Here is a 19,204-nt window from a genome sequence, read left to right as displayed (position 1 = left end):
GTCCAATTGGGGTAAGCCATTCCGCGATGATCTTCCTCAGTTGCCGTAAGAGGTTTTCAGCTGTGTGCGTATTCTGGAAAGTGGTGATACAAAGCGTAGCCTGCCTAGGAAAGAGTTGGCGTTTGCGAGATGCTGCTACTGGTGCCGCCGCTGCTGTTCTTGCGGCGGGAGTCCATACATCTACCCAGTGGGCTGTCACAGTCATATAGTCCTGACCCTGCCCTGCTCCACTTGTCCACATGTCCGTGGTTAAGTGGACATTGGGTACAGCTGCATTTTTTAGGACACTGGTGAGTCTTTTTCTGAGGTCTGTGTACATTTTCGGTATCGCCTGCCTAGAGAAGTGGAACCTAGATGGTATTTGGTAACGGGGGCACACTACCTCAAGAAATTGTGTAGTTCCCTGTGAACTAACGGCGGATACCGGACGCACGTCTAACACCAACATAGTTGTCAAGGCCTCAGTTATCCGCTTTGCAGCAGGATGACTGCTGTGATATTTCATCTTCCTCGCAAAGGACTGTTGGACAGTCAATTGCTTACTGGAAGTAGTACAAGTGGTCTTCCGACTTCCCCTCTGGGATGACCATCGACTCCCAGCAGCAACAACAGCAGCGCCAGCAGCAGTAGGCGTTACACGCAAGGATGCATCGGAGGAATCCCAGGCAGGAGAGGAATCGTCAGAATTGCCAGTGACATGGCCTGCAGGACTATTGGCATTCCTGGGGAAGGAGGAAATTGACACTGAGGGAGTTGGTGGGGTGGTTTGCGTGAGCTTGGTTACAAGAGGAAGGGATTTACTGGTCAGTGGACTGCTTCCGCTGTCACCCAAAGTTTTTGAACTTGTCACTGACTTATTATGAATGCGCTGCAGGTGACGTATAAGGGAGGATGTTCCGAGGTGGTTAACGTCCTTACCCCTACTTATTACAGCTTGACAAAGGCAACACACGGCTTGACACCTGTTGTCCGCTTTTCTGTTGAAATACCTCCACACTGAAGAGCTGATTTTTTTGGTATTTTCACCAGGCATGTCAACGGCCATATTCCTCCCACGGACAACAGGTGTCTCCCCGGGTGCCTGACTTAAACAAACCACCTCACCATCAGAATCCTCCTGGTCAATTTCCTCCCCAGCGCCAGCAACACCCATATCCTCCTCATCCTGGTGTACTTCAACACTGACATCTTCAATCTGACTATCAGGAACTGGACTGCGGGTGCTCCTTCCAGCACTTGCAGGGGGCGTGCAAATGGTGGAAGGCGCATGCTCTTCATGTCCAGTGTTGGGAAGGTCAGGCATCGCAACCGACACAATTGGACTCTCCTTGTGGATTTGGGATTTCGAAGAACGCACAGTTCTTTGCGGTGCTTTTGCCAGCTTGAGTCTTTTCAGTTTTCTAGCGAGAGGCTGAGTGCTTCCATCCTCATGTGAAGCTGAACCACTAGCCATGAACATAGGCCAGGGCCTCAGCCGTTCCTTGCCACTCCGTGTGGTAAATGGCATATTGGCAAGTTTACGCTTCTCCTCCGACAATTTTATTTTAGGTTTTTGAGTCCTTTTTTTACTGATATTTGGTGTTTTGGATTTGACATGCTCTGTACTATGACATTGGGCATCGGCCTTGGCAGACGACGTTGCTGGCATTTCATGGTCTCGGCCATGACTAGTGGCAGCAGCTTCAGCACGAGGTGGAAGTGGATCTTGATCTTTCCCTAATTTTGGACCCTCAACATTTTTGTTCTCCATATTTTAATAGGCACAACTAAAAGGCACCTCAGGTAAACAATGGAGATGGATGGATACTAGTATACTTATGGATGGACTGCCGAGTGCCGACACAGAGGTAGCTACAGCCGTGGACTACCGTACTGTCTCTGCTGCTAATATAGACTGGATGATTGATAATGAGATGAAATCAATATATATATATGTATGTATATATAATATCACTAGTACTGCAGCCGGACAGGTAGATAATATATTTATTAGGTAATGATGACTGATGACGGACCTGCTGGACACTGTCAGCTCAGCAGCACCGCAGACTGCTACAGTAATCTACTATACTATAGTAGCATGTACAAAGAAGAAAGAAAAAAAAAACCACGGGTAGGTGGTATACAATTATGGATGGACTGCAGAGTGCCGACACAGAGGTAGCTACAGCCGTGGACTAACGTACTGTGTCTGCTGCTAATATAGACTGGATGGTTGATAATGAGATGAAATCAATATATATATGTATGTATATATAATATCACTAGTACTGCAGCCGGACAGGTAGATAATATATTTATTAGGTAATGATGACTGATGACGGACCTGCTGGACACTGTCAGCTCAGCAGCACCGCAGACTGCTACAGTAAGCTACTATACTCTATAGTAGTATGTACAAAGAATATTGTGACAGTTGTCTTCAACAATATGCGCAACAAAACTTGAAGTGCAGCTATATCTAGTGTAAATAGAAGTGACCCCACACTTCAAAAACTGAACAATGGTGAAAAGAATTATTACACTTGAAAATTAGCGCTCATCAAATTATCATGTGAAATGGAATTATATTCAACTGGAAAAATTTTCATTCACCCTTATTAGTAGGTAGATCCTCATGAGATGATGGAACAGTTTATACTCTAGACGTTCCTCAAATCAGCCAAAGATTCAAACACAATGTATAAGTATCCCAGGAGACCTGTAACGATAGATGCCTCTTTCTCCAGTGGAATGAAATTTTGGAAATACGAGGCACCATTAAACAACGACCATAGTGTAGTATTTCTTTAAAACACGCACTGGTTTTAATACACCGATAAAACTTACAAGAAATTAAAAGAACATAAGCATGTAATAAAATCCATAGGACAACACAGATGGTATATCACCCAGGAGTTCACTGCAGCCCCAGCAGATGGAAATGGAAGACGTGCACTATCTCTCCAGAAGTCCAATAGCATGCAGGATAGCAAAGGATGGTTGTGTCCAAAGTGTCCAAGGATCAATACAGATTAAAAGCAGGAGCCACGCTTAACGCGTATCGGACCAAGTGTCCTTCATCAGAAGCGTGGTTGTACTGGCTCAGGAGAGTGCTTTTAAACCCCATACAATGGTAATCACAGCTGTATCCACTGATTGTCAATTCACTGCGCTCCGGGCTGCGCACCTGCGCGATCGTGACCGGAAACCGGAAACCGGAAGTTGTCGATGCGGGTCACATGCGTTCCAATAACCGGAAGTCGCGTCTCTGGCTCCCTTGCGCTCATACCGTGGATATCCTTGCTGCACTGCGTTCCATTATCCCGGAAACGCAATAGACAATTAGTGTGTCTGTTAGTGGGATAAATCCTCCTATATAATAATCCCATGTTGAATAATATAAAATGTTCGAGACTTACAAAGATCCCAATATGATCCATAAAGGGAAAAAAAGAAAAAATACAGCAATTACCAGCCTTATATAAATATAAAAAAATATAAAACAATATAAAACAATTTTTCTACAGAAAATCTCAATCTAGCGTCAGTTTTCCTCCTAGACAATAAATATCAAGTGCAAGAAAAGGCAGTCATTTACAATTTCATCCAAATATAAATTGAAAAGCAATGGATGCACAGGTGTGCAGGTGAACTATGTAAGGAAACATTTAAGTTCAAATTCCCCGTTAAGTCCCCGTGGACTAAGGGTACCCAAACGATGTATAGACTTCATCTCAGTTTGTGAGAGTCTTTTTTCTAGGTCTCTAGTCCTCCACTTTTGTTGGACCACTTCTATGGCCCAAAAATTCCTCAAAGAGCATGGATTGGAATTATGTGTCCTTTTAAAGTGTGCAGAGACGTTGTGAGATTCAAGGCCCTTCCGAATGTTGTATATGTGCTCCGCCCACCTCACTTTGGCACTCCTTCCCGTTTTGCCAACGTAGGCCAGGCCACATACACATTCGAGTACATATATGATATTTTTAGTGTGGCACGTGATAAAATCACGAATAGGATATACACGGCCATTCACGGTGTATTCCGTAAATTTTCTCACAGGAACCTTGACTGTCTTACACATTAAACAATCTCCGCAACGGTGGAACCCTTTAGTTCTTATACTCTGTCTCAGTTCCATGTCTAGGCTACTTCTTACCAATTTATTTTTAAGAGATTGGGATCTCCTATAGATAAAAGTGGGTGTGTCGGGCAATAAGTTTCCTATCACTGTGTCCTGTTTTAGGATATTCCAGTTGTTCTTAAAGACTTTTTCTATGCCTTTAAAAGATCTACTATACTGACTAACAAAGGCCCATTTGAATCTTTCATCTGTATTAGGAGTTTTCTCCTTAATCGTCAGTAATTGGGACCTATCTATCTTCTCCACCCTTTTCCTTGCTAACTCAAGGGTATTAGTTGTGTAACCTTTTTGTCGTAAACGGTCTGTAAGTTCATTCAATTGCTGATCACATACCGCTACATCAGAACAGTTTCTTTTAACACGTGTAAACTGACTGAATGGTATCCCATCCAGCCAGTTTGCATGGTGTTGACTTGTTCTGTCGATGAAACTGTTGGAGTCTGTCTGTTTCCTAAAGGTTTTTGACTGAACTTCTCCATTCCAGATGTAGATACTCAAGTCCAAAAAGGACACTTCATTCTGGCTTTGAGTAAACGTGAACTTAATATTCATGTTGTTTAGATTAAGATCAGTACAGAATAGACGCAGTGATTCTTCGTCACCACGCCATACAAACAGCACGTCATCGATATAGCGCCGCCAGGACACCAGGCCCGCCATCAGGACACCCCCCTGCCATATCTGGATGTCCTCCCAGTACGCCATAAATAAATTGGCATAACTGGGGGCGAACCTGGTGCCCATGGCGGTGCCAATCCGCTGCAGATAAAACGCACCGTCAAAGAAAAAATAGTTATTAAGTAAAATGAACTTAATGCTATCCATAATTAATGTCTTAATGGGTGCACTATAACTGCTCTTATTCAAAAAGTAGGAGACCGCAGTAAGCCCTTGTTCCAGCTCTATGATAGTGTATAATGTACACACATCCGCTGTACACAAATAATCACCAGTAGCATATTCATAACTTGTTAAGCTTCTCAATATATCGCCTGTATCTTTTACAAACGACCGTGTGGATACCACCAAGGGTTGTAAATAGTGATCCACCATCGCTGAGAGATTGCTGGTGAGGCTATTACATCCAGACACTATTGGTCGCCCCGGTGGGTGGAGGGGGTCCTTATGGACTTTCGGGAGGATATACATGGTGGGGGTGGTAGGGTCCTTAATATTCAAAAACTCATGTTCACTTTTTGTGATAATCTCATTCTCCAATGCTTGCGTGCTAAGATCCAACAATGCTTTTGCAATGCGCACAGTTGGATCGGCTTTGAGTTTTTGATAAGTACCCCCATCATTGAGCTGTTTATACACTTCCTTCCTTCATATAGATCTCTTTTTTCATAAGGACCACCCCTCCACCCTTATCTGTAGAAAAATTGTTTTATATTGTTTTATATTTTTTTATATTTATATAAGGCTGGTAATTGCTGTATTTTTTCTTTTTTTCCCTTTATGGATCATATTGGGATCTTTGTAAGTCTCGAACATTTTATATTATTCAACATGGGATTATTATATAGGAGGATTTATCCCACTAACAGACACACTAATTGTCTATTGCGTTTCCGGGATAATGGAACGCAGTGCAGCAAGGATATCCACGGTATGAGCGCAAGGGAGCCAGAGACGCGACTTCCGGTTATTGGAACGCATGTGACCCGCATCGACAACTTCCGGTTTCCGGTTTCCGGTCACGATCGCGCAGGTGCGCAGCCCGGAGCGCAGTGAATTGACAATCAGTGGATACAGCTGTGATTACCATTGTATGGGGTTTAAAAGCACTCTCCTGAGCCAGTACAACCACGCTTCTGATGAAGGACACTTGGTCCGATACGCGTTAAGCGTGGCTCCTGCTTTTAATCTGTATTGATCCTTGGACACTTTGGACACAACCATCCTTTGCTATCCTGCATGCTATTGGACTTCTGGAGAGATAGTGCACGTCTTCCATTTCCATCTGCTGGGGCTGCAGTGAACTCCTGGGTGATATACCATCTGTGTTGTCCTATGGATTTTATTACATGCTTATGTTCTTTTAATTTCTTGTAAGTTTTGTCGGTGTATTAAAACCAGTGCGTGTTTTAAAGAAATACTACACTATGGTCGTTGTTTAATGGTGCCTCGTATTTCCAAAATTTCATTCCACTGGAGAAAGAGGCATCTATTGTTACAGGTCTCCTGGGATACTTATACATTGTGTTTGAATCTTTGGCTGATTTGAGGAACGTCTAGAGTATAAACTGTTCCATCATCTCATGAGGATCTACCTACTAATAAGGGTGAATGAAAATTTTTCCAGTTGAATATAATTCCATTTCACATGATAATTTGATGAGCGCTAATTTTCAAGTGTAATAATTCTTTTCACCATTGTTCAGTTTTTGAAGTGTGGGGTCACTTCTATTTACACTAGATATAGCTGCACTTCAAGTTTTGTTGCGCATATTGTTGAAGACAACTGTCACAATATTGTTATTCTTTATCCCAGTCTTCAGTGTTTGCTGCAATCATGTTTAAATTCAGGGAAACCAGAAAAGATTTGTTAAAAACAATGTTTCTAGAAACTGGTGAAAATATAGAGGTAAATGATGAGAATCTTAGCTCTGCATTTAAAAAATTGGAAGGGGTTATGTTGAATGAAAATAGAATATGGTGGGAGGTAGTGACCTTGGAGCACTACCAGGAGGCCCACATCATACCAAAAGGGTTAAAAATATCAAAACCTCCTTCTTTTAACTCATTGGACCCTGAATTCAGGGAAGAATGGGATAAAATTCTGGACTCCTGTTCATCCTCTTTAATAGACCTCATCATTAAAGAGAGGAAGGTCACCTTGGTAAAATTGAATGATGAGATTACTATTCTCCAAACCCTCATACATCCATATAAGGATTTGGAGGAATTTAGCACATTGGAGAAATCCCTGTTGTTAAAAATGAATAAAAGTACCAACGAATTAAGGGAGAGAAAACAAAAGAAGTTTAAAAGGGATAGTTGTATAGGACCACCCATTAATCCTGATTCTGTGTCTGCTCCAACAAGAGACATAGAACAGAAGACGCCCCTAAAGAGGGGGATGGGTAGGAATATAAGGAATAATATTAATGGATTTAATGGTGCTTCGAAGTGGACAGGTCCCCACAAACCAAAACCTAGGTCAGAAAATTCTCCACAATGGAGAAAGAATAAAAAGTTTCAATCTAATCAGGGCAAAAGAGTGCCGGATTATTATACCAGAGAAAATGATAATATTGGTAATGGGCAATATAGGAATCAGTGGAGGGAACGAGAATCCAGATTCGAATCCAATTATGACCAAGACAGACGGGATGGATTTCATCCAAGGTTTAGAAAAATAAATGATCCAGCTAAACCGGAGGAGGTAAAAACCTCCAATAGGTTTATGACACTAAGAGAGAGAAATGGAGATAACTCGTCTTTTTTAGACTTGGGCCAAAGGACTCCTCTAAACAGAAGGTAGTATCTAATGCTATTAAAAAAACTAGGAGGGGCACAAGGGCGGGGAAGAGACCAAAAAAGAGAAAAAGGCCAGGTAATAATATAACCTTGGTCGATAATATAGAAGTGAGCAACCAAGGTGGAGATTCCATCATCACTAATAGTATGGATCCCCCTGGGTGTCCACCATTGGAAGGTAAAATCTTCAATTTGTCTGAAAGATCTCTCACCACCCATGAAGTTAATGTATTACAGAAAGGCCTTAATTTCGCTCCCTCGAGTAAGCCCAATGCTTTTGACGTCTTTTTAGACGTGCAAAAATTTATTCGAAAGCTGACTATTAAAAAATTCTTTCAAAATAAAGAAAAAACGGCCACTGAGGGGGAGAATGAAGTGACAGTGTCTCGGTTCAAAGCACCCTCTACATTTTACCCCATTCAATCTAGAGGGAATTGTTTAGAAGTATTCAATAAAGTAGTATGTGCAGAAATTGAGAAAGAGATACAGAAGGACACTAAAAGGAGTAAGCCCAATCTGACAAAAAATGAATTTGAGGCGATTCGGTCCTTGAAGGATGATAAAGATTTAATTATCAAGCCCGCAGATAAGGGTGGAGGGGTGGTCCTTATGAAAAAAGAGATCTATATGAAGGAAGTGTATAAACAGCTCAATGATGGGGGTACTTATCAAAAACTCAAAGCCGATCCAACTGTGCGCATTGCAAAAGCATTGTTGGATCTTAGCACGCAAGCATTGGAGAATGAGATTATCACAAAAAGTGAACATGAGTTTTTGAATATTAAGGACCCTACCACCCCCACCATGTATATCCTCCCGAAAGTCCATAAGGACCCCCTCCACCCACCGGGGCGACCAATAGTGTCTGGATGTAATAGCCTCACCAGCAATCTCTCAGCGATGGTGGATCACTATTTACAACCCTTGGTGGTATCCACACGGTCGTTTGTAAAAGATACAGGCGATATATTGAGAAGCTTAACAAGTTATGAATATGCTACTGGTGATTATTTGTGTACAGCGGATGTGTGTACATTATACACTATCATAGAGCTGGAACAAGGGCTTACTGCGGTCTCCTACTTTTTGAATAAGAGCAGTTATAGTGCACCCATTAAGACATTCATTATGGATAGCATTAAGTTCATTTTACTTAATAACTATTTTTTCTTTGACGGTGCGTTTTATCTGCAGCGGATTGGCACCGCCATGGGCACCAGGTTCGCCCCCAGTTATGCCAATTTATTTATGGCGTACTGGGAGGACATCCAGATATGGCAGGGGGGTGTCCTGATGGCGGGCCTGGTGTCCTGGCGGCGCTATATCGATGACGTGCTGTTTGTATGGCGTGGTGACGAAGAATCACTGCGTCTATTCTGTACTGATCTTAATCTAAACAACATGAATATTAAGTTCACGTTTACTCAAAGCCAGAATGAAGTGTCCTTTTTGGACTTGAGTATCTACATCTGGAATGGAGAAGTTCAGTCAAAAACCTTTAGGAAACAGACAGACTCCAACAGTTTCATCGACAGAACAAGTCAACACCATGCAAACTGGCTGGATGGGATACCATTCAGTCAGTTTACACGTGTTAAAAGAAACTGTTCTGATGTAGCGGTATGTGATCAGCAATTGAATGAACTTACAGACCGTTTACGACAAAAAGGTTACACAACTAATACCCTTGAGTTAGCAAGGAAAAGGGTGGAGAAGATAGATAGGTCCCAATTACTGACGATTAAGGAGAAAACTCCTAATACAGATGAAAGATTCAAATGGGCCTTTGTTAGTCAGTATAGTAGATCTTTTAAAGGCATAGAAAAAGTCTTTAAGAACAACTGGAATATCCTAAAACAGGACACAGTGATAGGAAACTTATTGCCCGACACACCCACTTTTATCTATAGGAGATCCCAATCTCTTAAAAATAAATTGGTAAGAAGTAGCCTAGACATGGAACTGAGACAGAGTATAAGAACTAAAGGGTTCCACCGTTGCGGAGATTGTTTAATGTGTAAGACAGTCAAGGTTCCTGTGAGAAAATTTACGGAATACACCGTGAATGGCCGTGTATATCCTATTCGTGATTTTATCACGTGCCACACTAAAAATATCATATATGTACTCGAATGTGTATGTGGCCTGGCCTACGTTGGCAAAACGGGAAGGAGTGCCAAAGTGAGGTGGGCGGAGCACATATACAACATTCGGAAGGGCCTTGAATCTCACAACGTCTCTGCACACTTTAAAAGGACACATAATTCCAATCCATGCTCTTTGAGGAATTTTTGGGCCATAGAAGTGGTCCAACAAAAGTGGAGGACTAGAGACCTAGAAAAAAGACTCTCACAAACTGAGATGAAGTCTATACATCGTTTGGGTACCCTTAGTCCACGGGGACTTAACGGGGAATTTGAACTTAAATGTTTCCTTACATAGTTCACCTGCACACCTGTGCATCCATTGCTTTTCAATTTATATTTGGATGAAATTGTAAATGACTGCCTTTTCTTGCACTTGATATTTATTGTCTAGGAGGAAAACTGACGCTAGATTGAGATTTTCTGTAGAAAAATTGTTTTATATTGTTTTATATTTTTTTATATTTATATAAGGCTGGTAATTGCTGTATTTTTTCTTTTTTTCCCTTTATGGATCATATTGGGATCTTTGTAAGTCTCGAACATTTTATATTATTCAACATGGGATTATTATATAGGAGGATTTATCCCACTAACAGACACACTAATTGTCTATTGCGTTTCCGGGATAATGGAACGCAGTGCAGCAAGGATATCCACGGTATGAGCGCAAGGGAGCCAGAGACGCGACTTCCGGTTATTGGAACGCATGTGACCCGCATCGACAACTTCCGGTTTCCGGTTTCCGGTCACGATCGCGCAGGTGCGCAGCCCGGAGCGCAGTGAATTGACAATCAGTGGATACAGCTGTGATTACCATTGTATGGGGTTTAAAAGCACTCTCCTGAGCCAGTACAACCACGCTTCTGATGAAGGACACTTGGTCCGATACGCGTTAAGCGTGGCTCCTGCTTTTAATCTGTATTGATCCTTGGACACTTTGGACACAACCATCCTTTGCTATCCTGCATGCTATTGGACTTCTGGAGAGATAGTGCACGTCTTCCATTTCCATCTGCTGGGGCTGCAGTGAACTCCTGGGTGATATACCATCTGTGTTGTCCTATGGATTTTATTACATGCTTATGTTCTTTTAATTTCTTGTAAGTTTTATCGGTGTATTAAAACCAGTGCGTGTTTTAAAGAAATACTACACTATGGTCGTTGTTTAATGGTGCCTCGTATTTCCAAAATTTCATTCCACTGGAGAAAGAGGCATCTATCGTTACAGGTCTCCTGGGATACTTATACATTGTGTTTGAATCTTTGGCTGATTTGAGGAACGTCTAGAGTATAAACTGTTCCATCATCTCATGAGGATCTACCTACTAATAAGGGTGAATGAAAATTTTTCCAGTTGAATATAATTCCATTTCACATGATAATTTGATGAGCGCTAATTTTCAAGTGTAATAATTCTTTTCACCATTGTTCAGTATGTACAAAGAAGAAAGAAAAAAAAAAAAACCACGGGTAGGTGGTATACAATTATGGATGGACTGCCGAGTGCCGACACAGAGGTAGCTACAGCCGTGGACTAACGTACTGTGTCTGCTGCTAATATAGACTGGATGATTGATAATGAGATGAAATCAATATATATATGTATGTATATATAATATCACTAGTACTGCAGCCGGACAGGTAGATAATATATTTATTAGGTAATGATGACTGATGACGGACCTGCTGGACACTGTCAGCTCAGCAGCACCGCAGACTGCTACAGTAAGCTACTATACTCTATAGTAGTATGTACAAAGAAGAAAGAAAAGAAAAAAACCACGGGTAGGTGGTATACAATTATGGATGGACTGCCGAGTGCCAACACAGAGGTAGCTACAGCCGTGGACTAACGTACTGTGTCTGCTGCTAATATAGACTGAATGATTGATAATGAGATGAAATCAATATATATATGTATGTATATATAATATCACTAGTACTGCAGCCGGACAGGTAGATAATATATTTATTAGGTAATGATGACTGATGACGGACCTGCTGGACACTGTCAGCTCAGCAGCACCGCAGACTGCTACAGTAAGCTACTATACTCTATAGTAGTATGTACAAAGAAGAAAGAAAAAAAAAACCACGGGTAGGTGGTATACAATTATGGATGGACTGCCGAGTGCCGACACAGAGGTAGCTACAGCTGTGGACTAACATACTGTGTCTGCTGCTAATATAGACTGGATGATTGATAATGAGATGAAATCAATATATATATGTATGTATATATAATATCACTAGTACTGCAGCCGGACAGGTAGATAACATATTTATTAGGTAATGATGACTGATGACGGACCTGCTGGACACTGTCAGCTCAGCAGCACCGCAGACTGCTACAGTAAGCTACTATACTATAGTAGTATGTACAAAGAAGAAAGAAAAAAAAAACCACGGGTAGGTGGTATACAATTATGGATGGACTGCCGAGTGCCGACACAGAGGTAGCTACAGCCGTGGACTAACGTACTGTGTCTGCTGCTAATATAGACTGGATGATTGATAATGAGATGAAATCAATATATATATGTATGTATATATAATATCACTAGTACTGCAGCCGGACAGGTAGATAATATATTTATTAGGTAATGATGACTGATGACGGACCTGCTGGACACTGTCAGCTCAGCAGCACCGCAGACTGCTACAGTAAGCTACTATACTCTATAGTAGTATGTACAAAGAAGAAAGAAAAAAAAAAACCACGGGTAGGTGGTATACAATTATGGATGGACTGCCGAGTGCCGACACAGAGGTAGCTACAGCCGTGGACTAACGTACTGTGTCTGCTGCTAATATAGAGTCTAGACTGGATGATAAATTATTGATAATGAGATGAAATCAATATAATATCACTAGTACTGCAGCCGGACAGGTACTATATATATTTATTATGTAATGACTGATGACGGACCTGCTGGACACTGTCAGGTCAGCACAGCACCGCAGACTGCTACAGTAAGCTACTATAGTAGTATGTATAAAGAAGAATGAAAAAAAAAAACCACGGGTAGGTGGTATACAATATTATATATATATATATATTATATACAATTATATATATATATATATATATATATATATATATATAACTGGTGGTGATTGATTATTAAACTGGTGGTCACTTCAGGTCACGTTGCAACTTGCAACTAGTACTCCGAGGCCTAAGCAGACAATCACAAAATATATTATTATCCTGGTGGTCAGTGTGGTCACAACAATGGCAGTGTGGCACTGACTCTGGCAGCAAAAGTGTGCACTGTACGTTATATGTACTCCTGAGTCCTGCTCTCAGACTCTAACTGCTCCCCACTGTCAGTGTCTCCCCCACAAGTCAGATAATACACTTACAGTCACACTATCTATTATCTAATCTATAAATATCACTTCAGCAAGTAGTATAGTAGTATACAGTATAGTAGTACTCCTCCTAATAATGCTCCCCAAAATACTGTGTCTCTCTCTTCTCTAAACGGAGAGGACGCCAGCCACGTCCTCTCCCTATGACTCTCAATGCACGTGTGAAAATGGCGGCGACGCGCGGCTCCTTATATAGAATCCGAGTCTCGCGATAGAATCCGAGCCTCGCGAGAATCGGACAGCGTGATGATGACGTTCGGGCGCGCTCGGGTTAGCCGAGCAATGCGGGAAGATCCGAGCCTGCTCGGACCCGTGTAAAAAACCTGAAGTTCGGGCGGGTTCGGATTCAGAGGAACCGAACCCGCTCATCTCTAATTGTGTTTACAGATGTATTTAGAGATAAACATGTACTGTAGTTTCACAGTAAAGCAGTGATATTGTACATGCCGTACAACTGTCATGATTTTGCCGGGACAGTCCCAATTTCAGTTGATTGTCCCACCATCCCAAGATCCAGCCAATTGTCCTGTTATGCGGTAGTTTGGCTGGTAGTTTCATAAAAACACCAAAAAGATTGTGTTTTTATATTACTGTTATGCGGCCTCCATGCTACAGCCACGTCCCTCGTAGCAATAAATATATTTGATAGAACAATTCTTATATTCACATATGCTTGTTGCATTTCACTTATTCCACGTGTGGGCTGCTTTAATCATGCACGTTAACAGACTATTTCCTCACTACTTTGAATATATATTTTTTAGATTTTAGTTGGTTTTATTATTTTGTTCTGTTTCTATGTTTATGGTCTTGTTGCATTATACGTTACACGTACCCCATGATAATAAATGAATGATACTGTTCTCTCCCTGCATACTCAAGGTGTCAAGTGTTGGCACTTTTAATCGTTAAAACAAAATGTACATGACAGCAAAAACATTTTACAGACTCACCACTAAAGTTATTGTCACATGAACTACGCCAACATTCTGAAGCAATGCAACATTTATGCTCTACAGTCCCTTATTCATCAATAAATAGGCATACTATGGTAGTCTGGGGGCCTGTCACATGACTTCCCTACACTTTATTGCAATACATAATAATCAGTGGCGTAACTAGAACTTTGTGGGCTCCATAGCAAAATCTTTAAAGGGTCACCCTCCACCCCGCCTCCACCGCTGTTGTCATTACAATGCCCTTAGGGGAGCAGAAAAGAGAGAGTGAGGGCAGTGAGAGACAAAAAGGGTGTTGGGGGGGGGGGGGAGAGATAAAAAGAGGAGCAAGAAGAAGGGAGACAGAGAAAAAGAGCGGGGAGTTCAGGGAGAGAGAGAGGGTTTCATGGAAAAAGAGGGAATGAGAAAAAGAAAGAGAGGATGTCAGGGAGAAACAGAGAAAGGGATGAGGGGGGAGAGAGCGCATCAGGGAAAGGGTGTCGGAGAGAGATAGAAGATGGAGGAGCAAGAGAGGGAGGGAGAGAGATAGAGAGAGTCAAGTAGAGAGAGAGAAAGAAAGAAAGAAAGAAAGAAAGAAAGAGAAAGAAAGAAAGAAAGAAGGAAACAAGAGAGAGAATAAGAGAGTGTCAGGGAGAGAAAAAAGGAGTGTCAGAAAGAATGAGAGAGAGAGGGTGTCAGGGAGAGAGGGAGACAGACACAGTGTCAGGGAGGGAGATAGAGAGGGTGTCAGAGAGAGATAGAAGGGGAGCAGCAAGAGAGGAGGGGGAGCAAGAGAGAGTGTCAGGGATAGAGAAAGAGGGGTGCAAGAAACAGGGAGTAACGGAGAGGAAGAACGAGAGAGAGAGGGTGTCAGGGTGATAGAGAGTATCAGGGAGAGAGAGAGTGTCGGGAGGAAGAGAGAGGCAGAAACCGTGCCAGAGAGAGAGAGGGAGAGACAGTGTCAGTGAGAGAGAGATAGGGAGAGAGAAAACCAGTGTCAGTGAGAGAGAATGTCAGGGAGAGCCAGGAAAAGAGACAGTGTCAGGGAGAGAGAAACAGTGTCAGGGAGAGGGAGGGAAAGAGACAGTGTCAGGGAAAGACAGTGTCAGAGGAGGAGAGAGACAGTGTCAGGGAAAGACAGTGTCAGAGTGGGAGAGAGACAGTGTCAGGGAGAGAAAGAGAGAGAGTGTGAGCACTATCTGACTCCAGCAGATTGCAGAGGCACTACCCGGCATTAGGCCCCGCCCCCTAAATACCCAAGGATCGTGGCACTCTGAGCCAGCCAAGTAACTCCCCTCTGCATCCTTCGTGCGACTGCAGCCTGGGGGGAATGGGGGGGGGGGGGGCGGTTATGCTATCAGCTGCTGTTCTTAGCAGGGGGGTGAAGTGGAGCAACGGGCCTTGTAGTCATTCCGTTACTGTGTGCAGGGGGAGCAGCGGGCCCTCAAAGCAGCTGCACCCACTGCACCAATGGTAATGATGCTACTGATAATAAGTAATGAAGCTTACATAGGGATTGGAGGCTTTTGCTCATGGAAGGTGGTAGTGAAGTTAGTGAAGTTAGTCATTTTTGCCTCCCACCTTGTCCTGATCATGCTTAAAAACAGCAGATTTAAAACCATGTTGTTTTGATGGGTGTCTTCTTGTTATTCATATGAATTTTGTTGGTTGTAAGATCAAATTAAGTGGGTTTTAATCAAAGCTTGGAGAGGGATACAGTTCAGAGAAATAAAGCACTAACCAATCAGCTCCTGTCCTTTTTCAAACAGAGGCTGTAAAATGAGTGTTACGAACTGACTGGTTAGTGCTTTATTTCTCTCACTTTTTACCATGTTTTGATAAATACCCCCCTAAAATGTGGTGAAAAGTCTGACATGATTTATCTTGATTTCAATCTTTACATCACAAAACACTGCAATTTCCTTGGCATGTAGACTTTTTAGATCATCTACCAATATTTCAATGAAATGGGGGCACAATCAAGTTTTTCTCAATTTCAGTTTATTCTTATTTGGGTGTAAATATTGATATATTTCTTTTCAACATTTCAACACTAGGGAAAAATGTACTAAAGAGTCATTTCTGTTCTTTTCCCAATGGTTTTCGTTTGCTGTATTTACTAAGGTCTATACTGCACCAAAAAACACGAGTTTACCAAGACACATCGCAATTTTGTTTACATTTCAAGAATAAGAACCACCAACAACCATGAAAATTAGATGGTTTTAATAGGCAGTGTGCTCTATTCAGGATGTTTATTTTCATGATAAAAACGCAGAAACGAGTGTTTCTGCATTTTAAACGTAACCCTGCTATTCAGGGTTAATGGAGAAGATAACGGAATTATCGTCTCCATTCATACCCATCTCGCTGAATATCGCACTGTAGGGATCATTCTATTGATCTCTATTGTGGTTTAGCATTTTATGCTATTCATCAAGCATCCAAACGTTAAGCTACCCAATAAAATTTTACTTTATATAGCACCATTTCAGAATGGCATTATATAAAGAAAATCCATAAATCTGAAAAATGCAGGAACAGATGGAAAGTTTTCCATCAGTCCCTGCAGGATCTTGAATGAGCTGCAAGTGTATGCCCAGCTCCAGACTCCCAAAAGCTTCTAAATTGATTTAAAAAAAAATGGTATATAGGCTTTATATATTAGTCTGTATACATTTATATTTCTGGGTTTAAATTTTTTTTTTATATATATAAACCACATAAATATATATGTATACAGACTATTCACATTGTTAAGAGCATGACTAAGCATGCACAGAACCAAAAATAGAAGGTTTTGTTTTCAGATTTCCGATAACAAAGTTTTCTAAAGCTTTACAGGAACAGCGTGTTACCGCTACCACAGTATGCTGAATAGCTGTGAAGAAGAAAAAGGAAAAAAATTATCGATAATGCCCAATAATGATTGGAACAATATTAAGATTTTTCCTGAATAGAGCCCAATACAACTTAAAAAGCATGCTGTGTAAGCTATCTAACTAATCAGAAGATTATGAATTATAAAACATTTATTGCTATATTATTTAAAGATTATACTAGAAATGTATTTGTGACGGGCGAACAATATATTATATTGTAGACATGATTTATAGTGACAAAATATTGTTTTATAAATACCATCCCATAGATATAATAAATACAGTTGTATTTACTCTATTAGCAGTCATTAAATATTGGCAACTCAATATAATTAATAAGTAATATTGGTCTACTAATCTAATTTGGCCGCTTAATATAATTTTAGAATGGCACAATCTCACCCTGGACTAGTGGATTTTTGTAGGGCTACAAACATAAATCCACAAGTCCTGCACAAGTCCTGCCCTAATTGCGGGATACTGCTACACTTGTGAGCCCAACATAGTTTTGTCTCATTGAATTGACATCTTAATATTTTTAATTCCAAACCACAACCTTTCCAATGACAATACAAGCTTACTCTAAAGCCCTGCAGGAGGTTTACCTGGAGAAGATTGGACACTAAAGCCAAGTATACGCTATACAATTATTAGCCTGATTTACCAATAATCTGTAGATCGGCCTGATTTATTGTATAGTGTGTATGAAAGATAGTTTCGGCGTTTCATCGATAACTTTGCCAAATCTTGCATACAAACACGACAATTCGATTATCCAATCTGTTGGGCAGGACTAAAAATATCAGCCACACTCTCCCAATATCGACCAGTGTGTGTGCATTCTCAATAATCTGGCTATATATCCAGGTTTAAAAGTTGGTTAGTGTGTGGGTAAATCCGATTGTTCCCATCAGCCTATTTGTCAAAAGATTGGCTAACTTTTCAAAAATAACACAATGACCCAAATTTATCAAGCCTTGGAGAGTGATAAAATGCACAGTGATAAAGTACTAACCAATCAGCTCCTAACTGCCAGGCTGTGTTTGAAAAATGACAATTAAGAGCTAATTGGTTGGTACGTTATCACTGTGCAATTTATCACTCTCCAAGGCTTGATAAATCTGGGTCAAAGTGTGTAGAACAGAAATCAGGACCTCCCTCTAGGTGAATAATCATTCGAATTGTTGTCCCAATCAAAAAAGGGGGTCAGTGTGTACCTAGCTTAAGGGGTTAATCCAATTAACTGCAAAGGGGGCGAGTTGCCGTTGCATAGAAACACCAGCAACTGCACCGTAATTTACCTCTCTCAAGGCCCAATTTCCCCTCAGCGGGGCTGCATACAAAACTCCACCAGTTCGGAGGTACCGTAAGTGTGGCATACTAGCAACAAGAATGAACTTGTGGATAATTGGATTGCCCCCTAAATGGCACTTTAGTCTATTTCTGCAATGTATAAGAAAATATATTTTAAGGCATAGAGAACATGCCAGTGTAAGTACAAATGAGTGGACATGTTTCAGCCCGTTATGTTACATTTAAAAAAAAAAAAAAAGACATTTAAAATAATTATTTGTCACTGTAAAATTTGATTTTCAGTGATCAAAGAAAAAAGAGGAGAATGAATTTGTTTGTTAAGAAAGAAATGTAACTCTTTCCTTAATAAGATTTTTTCATTGTGTACATAAACAGTTGCAAACCCCTATACCTGCTATTATGCAGATACCATGTGTGGCGTTAAAGGGACTGCCAGCTGGAATAGAACTGCACTAAAAGTTCTGTTTACTGTTAGTTTTTGAACACCCACATAATGTAGATGTTTTTAAAGTACATAAGTGTCTAAACATTCACCATCTTCAAAACTGGTCATATTGGAACTAGGCCTGTGGCCCACCTTCACTGTGCGATGCCGTCAATTGCGGCATTACACAGCAAGCAGTGCGTACATTGTAATGCAAATAACATCAAGGGGGAGATTAGTCAAAGCTTGGAGAAAGATAATGTGAAGATAGCTAAAGTACCACCATATCAGCTCCTGTTATTTTTCAGATAAGTTAGTACTTTATCGCTCTCCATTGCTAAATCTCCCCTCTGGGTGAAAGTCTGCCTTCAAGTAGTATTTAATAAATATGTAACACCTGACTTAGAGATGTGCAATTTGGTTCCCCAGAATTCTGAATCCACACGAATTTTGTGGATCCGAACTGAACCAAAACTAGGCCCGATCTCCTGAGGAGATCGGATCCAAATTGAGTCCCGGTT

General features: G+C 41.1%; 2 protein-coding genes across 3 annotated transcripts in view; one reads left to right on the top strand and one right to left on the bottom strand.

Annotated features, from left to right (window-relative positions):
- TRAPPC3L (trafficking protein particle complex subunit 3L) overlaps nt 1–19,204 on the top strand; it is a 324,467-nt gene that overhangs the window by 282,243 nt on the left and 23,020 nt on the right. The gene's annotated exons all lie outside the window — the stretch shown is intronic.
- CALHM5 (calcium homeostasis modulator family member 5) overlaps nt 1–19,204 on the bottom strand; it is a 29,281-nt gene that overhangs the window by 9,186 nt on the left and 891 nt on the right. The gene's annotated exons all lie outside the window — the stretch shown is intronic.

Source organism: Pseudophryne corroboree, chromosome 4 (genome assembly GCF_028390025.1).
Source record: "Pseudophryne corroboree isolate aPseCor3 chromosome 4, aPseCor3.hap2, whole genome shotgun sequence".
Taxonomy (NCBI): domain Eukaryota; kingdom Metazoa; phylum Chordata; class Amphibia; order Anura; family Myobatrachidae; genus Pseudophryne; species Pseudophryne corroboree.
Note: the sequence above shows the minus strand (reverse complement) of the source record. Positions and strands in the feature narration are given on the sequence as shown.